At 41.7% G+C, this 17,441-nt stretch overlaps 1 non-coding gene across 1 annotated transcript; it reads left to right on the top strand.

The window, feature by feature from the left end:
• Positions 1-8,302: 8,302 nt before the first annotated feature.
• Positions 8,303-8,406, top strand: LOC117280048 (small nucleolar RNA R71). Its single transcript, XR_004510509.1, has one exon. It is a non-coding gene; the product is annotated as a small nucleolar RNA R71 (small nucleolar RNA).
• The last annotated feature ends 9,035 nt before the right edge of the window (positions 8,407-17,441 follow it).

The following is a 17,441-nucleotide window of genomic DNA, read 5'->3' as shown; positions in this document are numbered from 1 at the left end:
CCATAAAGTGTAATATAACCCGCCTCCGGAAATTTGCTTACTCGAGCCATCCTCGATCTCAACCTCTGTAGGTCATAACTCATTCACAAGTATACCTCAAACCAAAACTAATACAACAAATAACGATGCAATCGAATCGTTGATACCAGACTCCCCCACTTAGCTCAATGCCATAGCATAGAACATCTGATAACCCAGCATACCCATACTCTATTACTACCATAATATCGTTTGGAGATTCAACTAAAGTCTCATAAGTTCACATAACACAAACCATATAGTACCTCAAAGCATCTACTAAGCTCGTATACATCCATATGACGATCAGGTCAACTTTCTCAATTGAATTCGAATTCAAATCTCAACACATATACCCTGCTGGTAAAAGAGGAACTCTCCACACAACATTATAAGGATCACATCTCCGTAGATTACTCTGCAGGAGATAACTACCTGCTTAGCCTCAGATTAGAATGTTGCTATATCCTTTCGTAGCCACGATTACTACGGCATCACTTAATTTTTTCCTGAGTCTGAACTTACAACAAGACATGAAAATCTATTTCGTTCCACAATTAAACAACATGTAAAATATTTCAACACACTAATAACTCGAGACTATACCTCATATCAAGACAACAATCTGGCACCCAATAGTCCTTTTTACATCTCAAGCAAACTATTCTCTTCACAATCAAACTATCTGAACACATCCTGCAATCACATCATACTCATCATATAGCCATCCAGCCACTCATCGAGCCACAATTTTCACTAATAGGACACTATCGGACATATAAATCCAAAAGAACGTACTCACACAACCGAAATCCCTATGCTCAAGCTACAGTCAAACCCCAGCCTCAAGTCTTCCAGTCAGTCCCATCATTAGCACACCAAAATCACATCTCGCACCTCATCCATGGAATCACCAGCCAGTGATGCACAGCTGATACCGAGCACTCACATGCGCTTATGAATGCGTGGAGGGAATTCAAGGAGCTATGTTTCAAGCTGAATCAATTCCGCACGATAAGGAAAGAAAGATGGAAAATTGTCCTAAATGTCCTGTAGCATCTTGAAGATAGGTATGCACGTCATCATACCGATCCGCAAGACTCTACTAGACAGTTGCTCATGACTTGTAGAACCTATGAACCTAGAGCTTTGATACCACCTTATCATGACCTAAAATCCACCTAGTCGTGATGGCACCTAACTTAACCCGTCAGGTAAGCCCATTAATAACAATCCAATTTAAATGAGATTTATTAAGAAAATAAATACAAATACAACTGCTTTTATACAAGAATTTCCCAAGGAATGTTAGTACAAATCATGAGCTTCTAATATTATAACTTACAAAGTTGGTATGAAATAAATATATTATCTATTCGAAATGTAGATAAATAGATTTTTATAAATCTAAGGATACCATGAACAAGAGGCAGCTATAGCCGGAATGCTGGTACGTTTCAAATCTATCTCCCGTCGATCATAGTAACATCAACATCCAACATCTGCACGCAAGGTGCAGAAGTGTAGTAAGAGTACAACCGATCCCATGTACTCAATAAGTAACAAACCTAACCTTAGGTTGAAGGTAGTGACGAGCTGGAACACAGGTCGGGGTCCAACACCAATAGCCAACAACAGTTCATAACAACATAATGGAAGTAATAAAAGAAGTAGCTCGGACATAAAATACTCAGCTCGTTCACATTTCCAGAAAAATAGGCCCGCTTTTCAAGTATATCAGTAAAAATCCAAATCCTTTACCGAAATCACCCAAATTTATAAGTAAGTTTGAAAATTGTGATTTTTCCCAAAACCTTTTCAACAACTAATAAAATGTTTCATTATCAAATGGCATGAGGAAAATACATCTCTATGCCTATATGTCAATATGCCTGAGAAATCATGAATGACACCAAAACTGGAGTGGCAGAAAGAAATGCATCTCTATGCATGTATCTCAAGTATGCATGTCAAATGCAATGTGTCTCAGTGATGAAATCATGTACTCACACTCTCAGAGTACTCAATCTCACTATCTCACACTTTCCACTCATCATGCTCAATCTCTCGACACGCTCAGTCACTCAGTACTGTATATGGCCAATGCAGTCGAGGGAAGATCCATCCCAAGTATATATATCAACTAACAGTCAATCACTCAATATTGTATAAGGCCAATCCAGCACGGGGAAGGTCCATCACCAAATATAAATGCTTCGGACAAGATCCATGTGTCACGCCCTAACTTCTGGAAGCGCAACCGGCGCTCAACCGAGTGAACCCAGTCGAGCAAGCTTGTTGAATACTTTCTACCCAACTCACCCATGATCAAGAAAAGACATGATTATCTTAATTAGACAGTAGGAAGTTCATTCATACAATATTAAAGTGTTTCATTAGTTACTCCACTATTAAGTCCCAAAATACACATATTCTTATAGTTTGAGTGGAACAAGTGATCAAAACACAACATAACTTGTTTAGCATTCCCAACACTCATATACAACCCATATCGTGTCTACAGAGCCTCTAAAGATACAAAAGAGAGTAAAGATGGTGCCGGGAATAATGCCTCAGCTATACCTCAAAAAGTGACCACAATATAAACAAAATGTACAATTCATGACCCCAGAATGAAATGGGGCTCACCGAGTCCGCTGAGAAGAGGATGCAGCACTATCTGTGATCAACACTGTCTGCTATGGAACCACCTGCATCCATTTAAAGATGCAGCACCCTCGGCAAAAGGTACATTAGTACCGTCGAATAGCACTAGTATGTATAGCTAAACACCATCTCAATAGAATGAATAATAATGCAAGGGGAACAGTCAAGAATTCAATAACGGCTTCAAATAATACTAAAACATCAAGTTAAGGATCACATAAGTCTTCAAGTCAATTTCAATGTTATTGTGTTCGGAGATCTTTAATGTCGATATTCCACAATTTACAATACCACCATATTCTTACACGGAGTCCGATCACGACCCGATAGGCTAGGTCGTCCCACTTTAGACATCAACCATAACCACAATTGCAATTATCATATTCAGCATAGTCACCACATTGTGTGCGGAATGGCATTCGATCACGACCCGATCGGTTAGGCTGTCTCACCCCAGACGTTACCTTTTTCAGTCAATCATTTCACATCATACTTCTTTCATATTCTTTCGGTTCATTGGCACTAGTAATCACGATTACAAATTTATTCTTGGCACTTAGTCGTATTTCATAGTTCTAGTTCCTTTTTTCCACATTCAAATATCATTATCATTATCAACCACAATAGGGCTTCCCATTCAAGACATTAAATTCACATATGAGCAATTTGGGAAATCTTAGGCACATAGAGGCTTTTCATTCAATTTTGGCATAACAATCTTTATTTCGATCTTGACATGAAGTCTTAACATTTCTAACACATATTCCACATTTTGAACACATCCTCAAATGGCAAGATGACATGATGAAGCATTTAGAATAAATATTGGACATACATCCTTCAACACAACCATATTAGGAATAGCCAATTCAATAATGATCAAGGATTTACTACAATTACATGAACACCGTGAGATTCGATTCTAAGAAGAAGGTGGTTTAGCCAACATACCTCAATTGAGCTTCCTTTAAAATCTAAAATGTTCCGGAATTCTTAGCACTTCGATCTATTTTAGAAATATAATAAGTTGGACTAAAATTAGGAAGATGATCATCATTCTAGCTCATTTGAGCATATTAACAAGCACTAGGTGTGCATTAAGGTTTTTAAGGCCCTTTTGTGAAAGATTCCAACATTCCCCATCCCATTCTCCACCATTTTTAGCGCACAACCTCCCCACATTCTTTGATAACACATGCATGTCAGATAACCACTCCAACACCCAAGAATTGTCTTTCAAATTACTCCCCTTTTAGTAGATTTGTGACATTAAGAGCTAGGGCATAGATTCTTACCTTTAAGAAGAAGACTTTCTTTTTTAATCCTCAATGATTGAGCAAGGATTGATGGATAATAGGTTAAAGGTTGCTCCCCCGCACTAAGCACTCTTTCTCACTCTAAAAGTATCAGATTTTGCTCAAAATATGGTCCTTTGCGTAGATATAATGAAGTAGGGTCGAGTTATAAAAACCCTAAAATGAAGCCCCGGAACAGGATATGCAGTCACATATTCGACTGCAGAATGGATATGTGGTACGCATATCGGCCGCACAAATTGGGTGCCAAAACTGGAAAGAAACTGACTGGGTCTGCGGTCACTATGCGGCCCGCAGACCTGTTATGCGGTCGCATAATGCGTCGCAGAACCTCCCTCCACAAAACTTCAAGACTGATTGTGCGGCCCGCGAAACGGTTATGCAGTAGCATAATGGACCGCAAAAATGACATCAAAATGACCTAGAAAACTGACTCACTCTACGACCATTCTGCGGCTCACAGAGTTATTATGCGGCCACAGAATGGGGCGCAGAAATAATTTTCCTTCAACTCCCCAACACACTGTTCAATCCAAAAAGTCTGAACCGGGTTTAACCTTTACACCTACTTTGACGGGGCCTTACATCCTCCCCCACGGGAAGATCCATCCCTCAATATAATCAAATGCGCTCACTGGGGGTGTGTACAGACTCCGGAGGGGCTTCTTCAGCCCAAGCGCCATAATAAGCCAGATCCTGGCATAAATCAATATAACATGCTGTGGCATGCAGCCCAATCCCATAATATCACTCACAATCAGGCCTCGGCCTCACTCAATCATCAATCTCTCTAGTCTCTCGGGCTCATAATACCATGAAACTAGCCCAAAAATGATGATATGATGTCTCAATATATAGAAACAGAGACTGATATATGATGTGAAATGAATGAAAATGACTGAGTATGAAATTGAATTGTAAGCAAATACGCAACAACAGAAATGACCTCAGTGGGTACCAACAGAATAAGCATGTAACCTAGACATGGTTTCTAACATGGATCACAGCTCAATAGCTCTAGCATGTAGAGATTTCATGATTACAGATAAGATCATGTAACTACACAGTACCACAAAAATAACGGAGTCACAATTCACACGGTGCACACCCACACGCTCGTCACCTAGCATGTGCGGCACCTTAACACCAAACACATAACATGTAATTCGGGGTTTCATACCCTCAGCACCAAGTTTAGAAGTGTTACTTACCTCAAACAAGCCAATTCCAATACCGAGTAAGCCAAGAGATGCTCCAAAAATGCTATCTCTCATGTACCGACCTCCGAACGGCTCGAAACTAGCTAAAAGCAACTCAAATACATCAATTAACGCCAAAGTAATAAACCAAATAAAGATCAAATTTTTAATCAAAATCCCAAAATCAACCCAAAAGTCCAACTTGGGCCCGCACCTCGGAACCCGACAAAACTTACAAAATCCGACAACCCATTCAATTACGAGTCCAACCATACTAGTTTCACATAAATGAGACTTCGAATCGATGTTCAAAACCTAAGAATTTTCTCTATGAAACTTTAATAAAAACAAACCTCAATTTCTCTTTAAAAATCATAATCCAATTATAAAAAACGAAGATAGAATCACGAAATATAATCAACATCAAGTATAAAACACTTACCCCAATCCTTGTGATGAAATGTGCCTCCACAATTGCCTCAATCTGAGTCCCACATCTCAAAATATGATAAAAGAACCCAAAACCCGGATATAGAGCTTCTGGCAAGGCATTGTCGCACCTGCGACTCACTTAGCCGCTTCTGCAGCATCTCTTTTGTGGAAAATATTCCACTCCTACGAATGACCACTGGTAGCCTGCCCTCGCACTTGTGGCTGAAAGTCCGCTTCATGCGATCACACAGGTGCGAGTCAAAAATGCGCTTCTGCGCTGCCATCGCCTCCGAGTTCCCAGCACCGCATATGCGATCACGCAGGTGCGGAAAATAACCTCACACCTGCAACACTGCCCTAGTCTTTCCATGTCACTTCTGCATCCACTACCTCACTTGTGCAACATCGCACATGCGCCCAACATTCTGCAGGTGCGGTCACACCAGGACTGCTCAAAATGAACATTAGCTAAAATTCCCAAAATGATCTGAACCTCGTCTGAAACTCACCCGAGCCTCTCAGGACCCCATCCGAATATACCAACAAGTCCTATAGCACAACTCGGACCTACTCGAGGCCTCAAATCACACATAACAACATCGAAACGATAAATCGCACCTCAAATCAAACTTAATGAACTCTAGAAAACTTTTAAAACTCTCACCGAAACATATGAAATCAACCTGGAATGAACCCAAATTTTGCACACAAGTCCCAAATTCATTAAATAAGCTATTCAAATTCTCGGAACCACAATCCAAATCCGATAAAAACTCCAATCCAAGGTCCAATACTAAAAAGGCAAACATGGTCAACTCTTCAACTTAAAGCTTAAACCACGAAATTCATTCTTCCAAATCGATTCCGAATAACATGAAAACCAAAACCGACGATTTATGTAAATCATAATACACCATACGGAGCTACTTATGCCCGTAAACTACCGAGCGAAGTGCCAATGCTTAAAACGACTGGTCGGGTCGTTACACTTTTTGGGGTACAACCCACACTTATCTTTCTCGCTCACTGTAGCCTACTCTTTTGAGCCCTTCACTTTCCACTCAACACTTGCTGCTGCTGGTATTTCCTTTTGTGCCCCCTTTGCTACATTCATCTCAAAAGTCACAGTCTCCTCACCTACTTTAAGCATGAGTTTTCTCTCGTGTATAGCCAATATTGCTCCACCCGTCGCTAAGAATGGTCTTTCTAGGATGAGGGGGACCTCCTTGTTTTTCTCCATTTTCACCACTATAAAATCCATAGGAAATATGAACTTATCCACTAGAACTAACAAATCTTCCATTATCCCCTCAGATATTAGAGTCGTTTGTTCTGCCAGCTGCAAAGATATTGGCACTGACATTATCTCTCAAATCTCCTTCTCCAGTTTCCTGTAAATAGTTAGGGGCATTAAGTTAATTGAGGCACCAGAATCACATAAAGATTTATCAAAATTAATAGAGCCTAAAGAGTAAGGTATAGTAAAACTCCCTGGATCTCTACACTTTTTTGGGAGTTTGTTTTGCAATATCGCGCTGCAATACTCTGTGAGCTTGACCAGTGAGGTCTCCTCGATTTTTCTCTTCTTTGTAAGGATCTCCTTCATGTATTTGGCATAAGCAGGCATTTGTGAGAGCACTTCTGTGAATGATACGTTTACATGAACCTGTTTTAGCACATCCAGAAATCTCCCAAACTGCTTGTCCAGCTTTTCTCTATATAGCTTTTGAGGGAAAGGTAAAGCAGGCATATACTCGCTCTCATCATGTTCCTCCATTCTTGATTTTCCTTCCTTCTTCTTATCAGTTTTCATCGGGCCTTTCTTATTTTTATCAACATCACTCTGCAGCTGCTCCCCACTTTCTTTTTCAAGGTTCATATCATTTTTGATTGGGTGAGATTTTTCAACACTTGCCCACTTCTCAGAGTTACAGCATTCACCGTTTCTTTGGGATTTCTCCCAGTATCAGCGGGGAGAGTTCTTGGATCCCTTTCAGATAATATTATTGCAATTTGTCCCACTTGTATCTCCAGGTTGCGGAAACCAGTGCCCAACTCTTTCATAGCTGCTCCATGAGTGTCCAGCCTCTCATCTATCTTGATAATGAAAACCTTCATTAGATCCTCTATGCCAGACTGAATGGGCTATTGAGGCTGAAATTGCTACCTCTGCTGATTCATAAAGCCAGGAGCTTCTTGTCCCTAGGGTCTGGGTTGTTTTTTTCCCACGCATTCACAGTACCCCCAGGTGAACTCCATAAAAACCCAAGGTTACTCTGACCCATTGCATTATAATTTCCCACAGCATTCACTTCCTCAGTTGAGGCTTGACACTCATGAGTAGGGTGTCCTCTTCCACATATATCACAAGTTACATGAGGCTCATTTTGTATCTAGACTAAGTTCAGCTTTCGTATTTCCTCATCCATAGCATCAAGTTGTACCTGCACAGATGTATTAGCATCGACTTGGTGAACACTAGTTGATCTTCTTCTTTCAGCAGTCTCAGAGGGCCACTGATTTGCATCTTCAGATAACTCATCGAGAATTGTAACTATCTCATCTGGAGTCTTCTTCATCAAATGACCTCCCACTACATTGCTCAATATTTTATGCGGGGCCGGTGTCACTCCTTCCCAAAAATCCTGGAGTTGCATCCGAAGGTCAATTCTGCTATGTTGACACTTTCTAACTATTTTCTTAAACCTCTCCTATGCTTCAAAAATAGTTTCAGACTCTTTCTGGCAGAAGATATGGATTTCTCTTCTAATTTACCCGTCTTAGCCGAGGAGAAATATTTATCAAGGAATTTTCTGGTCATCTCCTCCCAAGTTCTGATCGAGCCATTGGGCAAGCTTCGAAGCCACTCCTTAGCATCATCTTTAAGTGAAAAGGGGAATGCCCTTAAGCATTCTGCATCTTGTGATACCCTATTGTATTGAAAGGTGTTCATAATCTCCTCGAAGTCCATTAGATGAGTGTTTGGATATTCGTTTGGCTTTCCTCTAAAGACACAGCAATTCTGAAGGGTTTGAAGCAACCCTTGCTTCAATCGAAATTGTTTGCTGCAATTGGAGGTGGTCTAACACTGGATAATACTTGATTGTAGACCGGTCTAGCATAATCACCAAGTGGTCTCCCAGGCAAGGGTTGATGTTGATTAACTATATGACCCCTCTCTTCTTCGTAGATAATCTGTACATCTCTAATAGCTGCTTCCTCAGCATCTTGTGCAGCTTGTTCTCTTTGTTGGGCTGCTTCTCTCGTAGCCAAATCTACATTATCCTCACCGTTTCCATCAATAATTTCCTTAATTGGGGATTGCCCAACCTTTTCTGATGTCTCGGTGAGATTTCTTTCCTTCCTCAGCTGTTGTAGTTGTTTTTCAATTTCTGGCTCGTATAGTAGCACTTCCTTCGCAAAAGTTCGAGTCATGCACCAATCTTAACCTGTAACCTGCGCACAGTCAAAGAACATCAAACGTAAAAAGAGAAAAATAAAATAAAATAAAAAGAAAAATTCCTGAATTAGTACTACAAACCACTTCAAACACTATTGATTGTCAATCCCTCGGTAATGGCGCCAAAATTTGATGAGCTCAGAACACACACTTAAATTATGCTCGCTAGTCAAATATAGTATAGTATAATATCGTATTCACATGGATTGGATTTAAATAGTATTCTTGTAGTTTCTAGCTTGATTGCTATCCAAAAGAATCAATAATTGAGGTTTATATGATTTCTAACTAAAATTAACTAAGAATTTAAAGCTATTGATTAATGACAATTGAAACAAAAGTAGGCAAGGAAGTTATCAATGGGAGAAAATAGGTGTTGATAGGATAGGTGCAAGATAATTGTTTAGGATCTAACTCTAGATAATTCACTTCTAATGTTTAAGTGAATCTATCGAATTCACTCAATTATTAGTTCAAACGTTCAGCAAAAACTCCTCTCTCGATTAAGTCTTAACCTCACAAGATGAACCAATTTAAGCACGTGAAGATACGCAAGAATGCATAGTGGATTAGTCTTTAGGAAAACTTCTTTTGATTATCCTCCCAACTAGATTTAATCAATGATTCAACTAGCCTCTTTCGATTACTAAGAAGAATCTATGAAATCAACCAACAATATAATGCAAAGATATGACAAGTTATGCCTCACTCGATTACATGAATAAGTGAATATAGATGCAACAATTAAATCATCCAAAAATGCTTCAATACATCAAAACTAGAGTTATAATCCACAAACAATCATCAATACACCAAATCCATCAAACCCTAAAGAGAACTACTCCATAGATATGGAGAAATTCAGCAGAAATAAAGTTAAATTATAAGAAAACATAAATTTGATCCAAACTCGGGTCTTGAGTGAGGAATGAATGATGAAATCCTTGTGCTCGTGTTCTTCCAACTCCTCCTTAGCCTCCTTAGGTCGAATATATGTCAAAAGTCCTGAAAATAACATTTTTCCATGTATTTATACCAAGTAAGGTCGGGCCCAGATGAAATCACCTTCTCCTAGCCAAAATTGGATTTTCACTCTGTAAATATTTGCGGCAAAAACCTCATGCAAACAATAACAATCGCATGGGAGAAACCTCGTGCAACAATAACAACCACACAGCAGAAACCTCGTGCAAACAACCAAACAATCACCTCAACAATAACACTAAAGCCAAAACACAACTAAATAAATGATATTTCAAGGATAGCAATTTCAAATAAAGAATTTCCACAGTTAAGTAATGAATACGAAAATAAAGAAAAGCAAGTAATTCAACTAAACATGCGATACAAGTTGCAAATAGGAGATAAGACAAGTAGACATATGAAATTAGGCTAAACCTGATGACTATAACATACTAAAGTAACTCAATTTAGGTTTGAAAAGGAAACTACGTAGAAAAAACCAGAATTTCAATATTTAGCCTGTGTACGCACTCGTCGCCTTGCGTACACGGCCTTCACATATCACAAATTATAACCAAAATACAAAATGCTAAGGGAAATTTCCCCCACACAATGTTAGACAAGTCACTTACCTCAAACCACGTTCAATCAATCACTTAAAAGGCCTTTCCCCCAATTTTCCAACTCCGAACGGCTCGAATCTAGCCAAAACAATTTCATACTATGAATATACCTATAGGACACTAGTTTAAATAATGAAATAATGATTTTAGCAAAGAAATGAAAAATCGTCCCAAAAAGTCACCCCGGGACCGCATCTCGGAACCTGATAAAAATTATAAAATCCGAGCACCCATTCGATATCGAGTCCAACCATATAAGAACTATCCAAATCCGACCTCATTTAGCCTTTCAAAACCCAAAAACTTGGTCTAAGAACTTCAACACTATTTCCCCAATTTTAAACTCCAAAATCATAATTAAAAGATGTAATTAACAGTAGATTCATAATAATTAATCAAAAACGAGTCAAGAATCCCTACCTAAATGCTTCCTCTGAAAATCTCTCAAATTCTCGCCTCAATCCGAGCTCTCAAAGTCCCAAAAATGAAAATGAATCAAACCCTCGAAAAATCCTCTTTTCTGCCCAGTTATGTCGCACCTGCGACCTTACTGCCGTACCTGCGGAATTTCCATCGCAGGTGCGGTTATGACTAAGCCCAGCACACTTCGCATCTGCGTGGGCAGGTCGCACCTAGGCATGCGCGCCTGCGGTGACTAAGTCGCACCTGCACTTCTGGCCGCACCAGCGTTCTTCTCCATCGCAAAATGACGCCGCTTCTGTGGAACAATTGCCGCACCTACGTACCATGCCTGCACTGCCCTCTCCGCTTCTGCATTCCACTTCTCGCACATGCAAGTCCGCACCTGCGGCTAATCCCTCCGCAGGTGCGATGACACAAGAACTGGGAGCTTCAGCATTTGCACAAGTCCAAATATTTCTCTGATATCGATCTGAATCACACCCGGGACTTCCGGGACCCCGTTCGAATATACCAACTAGTTCCAAAACACCTATCTAATTTAGTCAAGGCCTCAAATCACCTCAAACAACATCAAAAATATGAATCACACCCCAATTCAAACCTAATGAACTTATAGACTTTTAACTTCTTCATTCGATGTCGAACCCTATCAAATCAAGTCCGATTGACCTCAAATTTTTCACACAAGTCATAAATGACATTACGAACCTACTCCAACTTCCGGAATCGAAATCCGACCCCGATATAAAAAAGTCCACTCCCGGTCGAACTTCCCAAAATTCCACCAATTTCCAACTTTCGCCAATTAATGCCGAAATGACCTACGGACCTTCAAATCAACAATCGGACACGCTCATAAGACCAAACTCACCCTACGGAGCTATTGGAATCGTTAAAACTCTATTTCGGAGTCGTCTTCACACAAGTAAATCTACGGTCAACTCCTACGACTTAAACTTCCAATTTAGGGACTATGTGTCCCATCACTCCGAAACCAAAAACCAAATCACCCGGCAAGTCACGTAACCACAGTATAACACAGAGAAGACAATAAATAGGGGGTCGGGTCTAATATACTCAAAACGATCGGCCAGGTCATTATATCCTCCCCCTCTTAAAATAAACGTTCGCCCTCGAACGAGTATAGAGGCATACCGGAAGTGGTGAAAAGATGAGGATAATGGCTGCGTATATCATGCTCGGTCTCCCAAGTTGTCTCCTCGACTGGCTGACCCCTCCACTGGACCTTAATTGAAGTAATGTTCTTCAACCTTAATTTTCGGACCTGCCTGTCCAAAATGGCCACCGGCTCCTAAACATAAGATAGATCCTTGTCCAAGTAGACTGAGTTGAAGTCTAACACATGAGATGGATCGTCGTGATACTTCCAGAGCATAGAAACATGGAACATTGGATGAACTGCAGCTAGAGTAGGTGGCAGTGCAAGTCTGTAGGCCACCTCTCCAACCCTTTCAAGAATCTCAAAAGGTCTGGTATACCTAGGGCCCAGCTTACCCTTCTTCCCGAACCTCATAACACCCTTCATTGACGAAACCCGGAGCAAGACCCGCTCCCAAAACATGAATGCAACATCGCGAACTTTCCGATCCGCATATCTCTTCTGTTAGGATTGGGCTGTACGAAGTCGGTCCTGAATCAATTTAACCTTTTCCAAAGCATCCTGAACCAAGTCTATTCCCAATAGCCTAGCCTAGCCAGGCTCAAACTAACCCATCGGAGACCGATACTGTCTACCATACAAAGCCTCATACGGGGCCATCTGAATGCTCGACTGGTAGCTGTTGCTGTAGGCAAACTCTGTAAGTGGAAGAACTGATCCCAAGAACCCCCAAACTCCATCACACATGCACGAAGCATATCCTCCAATATCTGAATAGTGCGCTCGGACTGTCTGTTTGTCTCAGGGTGAAACATTATACTCAACTCCACCCGAGTACCTAACTCATGTTGTACGACGCTCCAGAGCCACGATGTAAACTGCATACCCCGGTCAGAGATGATAGATACTGGCATGCCATGAAGCTTAACAATCTCGCGAATATAAGCTTGAGCCAGCTGCTAAGAGGAATAAGTAATCACTACTGGAATGAAATAAGTTGACTTCGTCAATCTATCCACAATCACCCAAACTGCATCGAACTTCCTCTGAGTCCGTGGGAGCCGAACAATAAAATCTATAGTAATTTGCTCCCATTTCCACTCTGGGATCTCTAGCTTTTGAAGCAATCCACCTTTGTTGATGCTCATATTTAACCTGCTGACAATGTAGGCACCGAGATTCATACTCCACTATGTCCTTCTTCATTCTCCTCCACTAATAATGCTGCCTCAAGTCCGGATACATCTTCGCGGTATCTGGATGAATGGAGTACCACGAACTATGAGCCTCTTGGAGAATCAACTCACGCAAATCACATACATTGGGCACACATAGCCTACCCTACATCCGTAGTACACCATCATCTTTAATAGTGTCCTCCTTGAAATCATCGTGTTGAATCGTGTCCTTGAGGACAAGAAGATGGGGGTCGTCATACTGACGCTATCTGATACGATCATAAAGAGAAGATCGAGAAACCACACAAGCCAAAACTCAGCTCGGCTCAGAAACATCCAATCTAACAAACTGGTTGGCCAAGGCCTGAACATACAAAGCTAATGGCCTATTTGCTACCGGTAGATATGCTAAGCTGCCCAAACTCTCTACCTTGCGACTCAAGCCATCGTCCACCACATTGTCCTTCCCGGGATGATATAGAATGGTGATATCATAGTCCTTAAGTAACTCTAACCACCTCCGCTGCCGCAAGTTAAGACCCTTCTATTTGAACAAATGCTATAGACTCCGGTGATCGATGTAGACCCCATAAGGGACACCGTACAAATAGTGTCGTTAGATCTTCAAGGCATGAACAATAGCTGCTAGCTTGAGGTCATGGACATGATAGGTCTTATCATGCACCTTCAGCTATCTAGACGCATAGGCAATCACCCTACCATCCTGCATCAACATCGTGCCGAGGCTAATGTGCGATACATCACAATACACAGTATAAGACCCCGAACCTTTAGGCAATACCAACATTGGGGCTGTAGTCAAAGTAGTCTTGAGCTTTTGAAAGCTCTCCTCACACTCCTCGGTCCACCTCAACGGAGCACCCTTCCGGGTCAGCCTGGTCATAGGTGCTGGATGAGAAACCCTCTACAAATCGACGCTAATACCCCTCCAAACCAAGAAAACTCCGGATCTCCATAGCTGAGGATGGTCTGATCCAACTCTGCACTGTTTCAATCTTATTCGGATCCACCTTGATCCCCTCACTTGACAGTACATGACCCAAAAATGCCACTGAATCTTGCCAGAATTCACACTTTTAAAATTTTTCATATAACTTCTTTTCTCTCAAGGTCTGAAGCACAGTCCTCAGGTGCTGCTCATGATCCTTCTGGCTCCGGAGTACACCAGAATGTCATCAATAAACACAATGATGAACGAGTCAAGATAGGGCAGAAATACATCGTTTATCAGGTGCATGAATGCTGCTAGGGCATTGGTAAGCCCAAAAGACATCACAAGGAACTCGTAATGTCAATACCAAGTCCTGAAGGCAGTCTTCGGGATATCTAGCTCCCAAATCTTCAACTGATGATAGCCTGAACGCAAGTCGATCTTAGAGAACACTCTGGCATCCAGAAGCTGATCAAATAGGTCATCAATACGTGGCAATGGATACTTGTTCTTTACTTTAATCTTGTTCAACTAGCGATAATCAATACACATTCGCATAAAACCATCCTTTTTCTTTACAAATAAGACTGGATTACCCCAAGGCGACACACTGGGCCGAATGAAGCCCTTATCAAGCAGCTCTTGCAACTATTCCTTTAACTCTTTCAACTCTGTTAGGGCCATACGATAGGGTGGAATAGAAATGGGCTGAATTCCCAGTAACAAATCAATACCAAAGTCGATATATCAGTCGGGCGGCATGCCCAAAAGATTTTCTGGGAATACATCTAGATACTCCCTCACTACCGTAACTGATTCGATGGTAGGAGTATCAACACTGGCATCTCTCACATATGCCAGATACACATCACACCCCTTCTCAACCATCCGGTGAGCCTTCAGAAATGAAATAACCCTGCTAGGAACATAATCTAAAGTACCTATTCACTCTAACCACATTAGACCTGGCATAGCCAAAGTCACTATCTTGGCGTGACAATCAAGGATAGCATGATAGGGCGACAACCAGTCCATGCCCAAAATAATATCATAGTCTACCATATTGAGCAACAATAAATCGTCTCTGGTCTCAAAACCACCGAGAACAACTAAATACGACTAGTACACAGAGTCAACAACAATAGAATCTCCCACATGTGTAAACACATAGACAGGAGAACTCAAATAATCACGGGATAAGCCCAAATACGGAGGAAAATAAGATGACAAATATGAATAAGTGGAGCCTGGATCAAATAAGACTGATGCATCTCTATGAAAGACCAAAACAATACCTGAGATGACAGAGTCGGATGCAACTGCCTCCATCCTAGCAGGAAAAGCATAGTATCTGGCATGGCCTCCCCCTTTAGGGCGACCTCTGCCTGCCCGACCTCAACCTCTAGCTGGCTGTGCAGGTAGGGTGGCAGCTGGTGCAGCGACTATGGACTGAGAAGCCTGAGGACCCGATGGAATACGCGGAGCCTGAGTAGTCGGTGGAGCTGCACCCCTCCTGAATCTGGAGCAATCCCTCACCATATGAAGAGTGTCACCACACCTAAAACAATCTCTCGGAGGACGTGGCTGCTTTAGTTGGCTCGGGCCTGATCGACTGGACTGATCGCTAAAAGCACCCCGTGCAGGAGGTGCACTAGATAATGGCGGTGCATAATAGGGAGCCTGAGTACTACTGCAAGCTGAAAGTGCTGAATGAACAAGGCAACTCACATAGACCCTACCATGACGAGCTGCATCTGGGGCACGGGTACCACTATATGTGCCAGACTCTCAAGACCTCTTGGCCTCCCTCTCCTCTCTCTCCCAGGTCAGCATACCATACAATCTCCTAGCGATCCCCACTACCTGCTGGTATGCAATGTACATCTCCAACTTTTGGGCCATGCTAAATCTGATACTGGGGTTGAGCCCCTCGATAAATTGATGGACCTGATCTCTAACAGTAGCAACCAAGGCTGGTGCATGCCTAGCCAAATCACTGAATCGGACCGCATACTCCGACACCGTCATATAATCCTAGCGCAACTGCTCAAACTCTGCGCGCTATGCATCTCTAAGACTCTGGGGGACATACTCCCTCAAGAACATATATGAGAATTGAGTCCAAGTGAGTTAAGTTGCCTCGGCCCGACTACCCAACTCATATGCTCGCCACCACTGATAAGTCGCTCCCATAAGTTGGAACGTAGTGAAAGCAACCCCACTAGACTCCGCAATACCCATACTACGGAGAATATGGTGGCACTCCTCAAGAAAACCCTGGGCATCCTCTGAAGCCAAGCCACTGAAAGTAGGAGGGTGGTACTTATTGTAACTCTCGAGCCTGAGCTGCTCTTCCTCAGAAGCTGCTACACTAATCTCGGGCTGAATTAGGGCTACCGCCTGCACTGGTATGACCTCTGGGAACTGGTCAACCTGGACCCGCTGCTCTGGGGTACGGGCGGCAGGAGTCTGTGCTCCTCCCCTGGCCTGAGATATAGATGGAGCAAGTGGGATCAACCTCGTGACGGCACCTAGTCTCTAAGACTAGGTAAACCTAACAATATGCGAAAAACATCAAATAAAAACTTAAATTTCAAAACTTCAATAATTTCACTAATAGACTATAAGCTCCATACGTACAATTTTTCCAAAACCCGATGAGATATAAGTCACAAGTTCTATATACAATGATGAATAATCCCATACATCATTGTCTATCAAAAACATAAAGAAATAAGGAAAAACAGGATAGAAGGGGACTCTGAGGCCTGCAGACACGGGCAGGTGTACCTTGAAGTCTCCAAGCAGCAACACAGCGCACTGATACTGAGGCTGAAAGGATGTACCTGCACATGCACGAAACATGTGCAGAAGCATTGTATGAGTATACCGCAACAGTACCAGTAAGTGACAAGGCTAACCTCGGTAGAGTAGTGACGAGATCTTGTCAAGGTCCTACTAGAGACAATAAGAAACAAGACAAAGATATTATGATATAATGAAAATGATAGGGAAGTGAACAATAAAGAATTTACGGGAAAAAACAACACGGAATCAAGGAAAACTAATACAACACGAAAGGAAAACAAG

Source organism: Nicotiana tomentosiformis, chromosome 7 (genome assembly GCF_000390325.3).
Source record: "Nicotiana tomentosiformis chromosome 7, ASM39032v3, whole genome shotgun sequence".
Classification (NCBI taxonomy): domain Eukaryota; kingdom Viridiplantae; phylum Streptophyta; class Magnoliopsida; order Solanales; family Solanaceae; genus Nicotiana; species Nicotiana tomentosiformis.
Note: the sequence above shows the minus strand (reverse complement) of the source record. Positions and strands in the feature narration are given on the sequence as shown.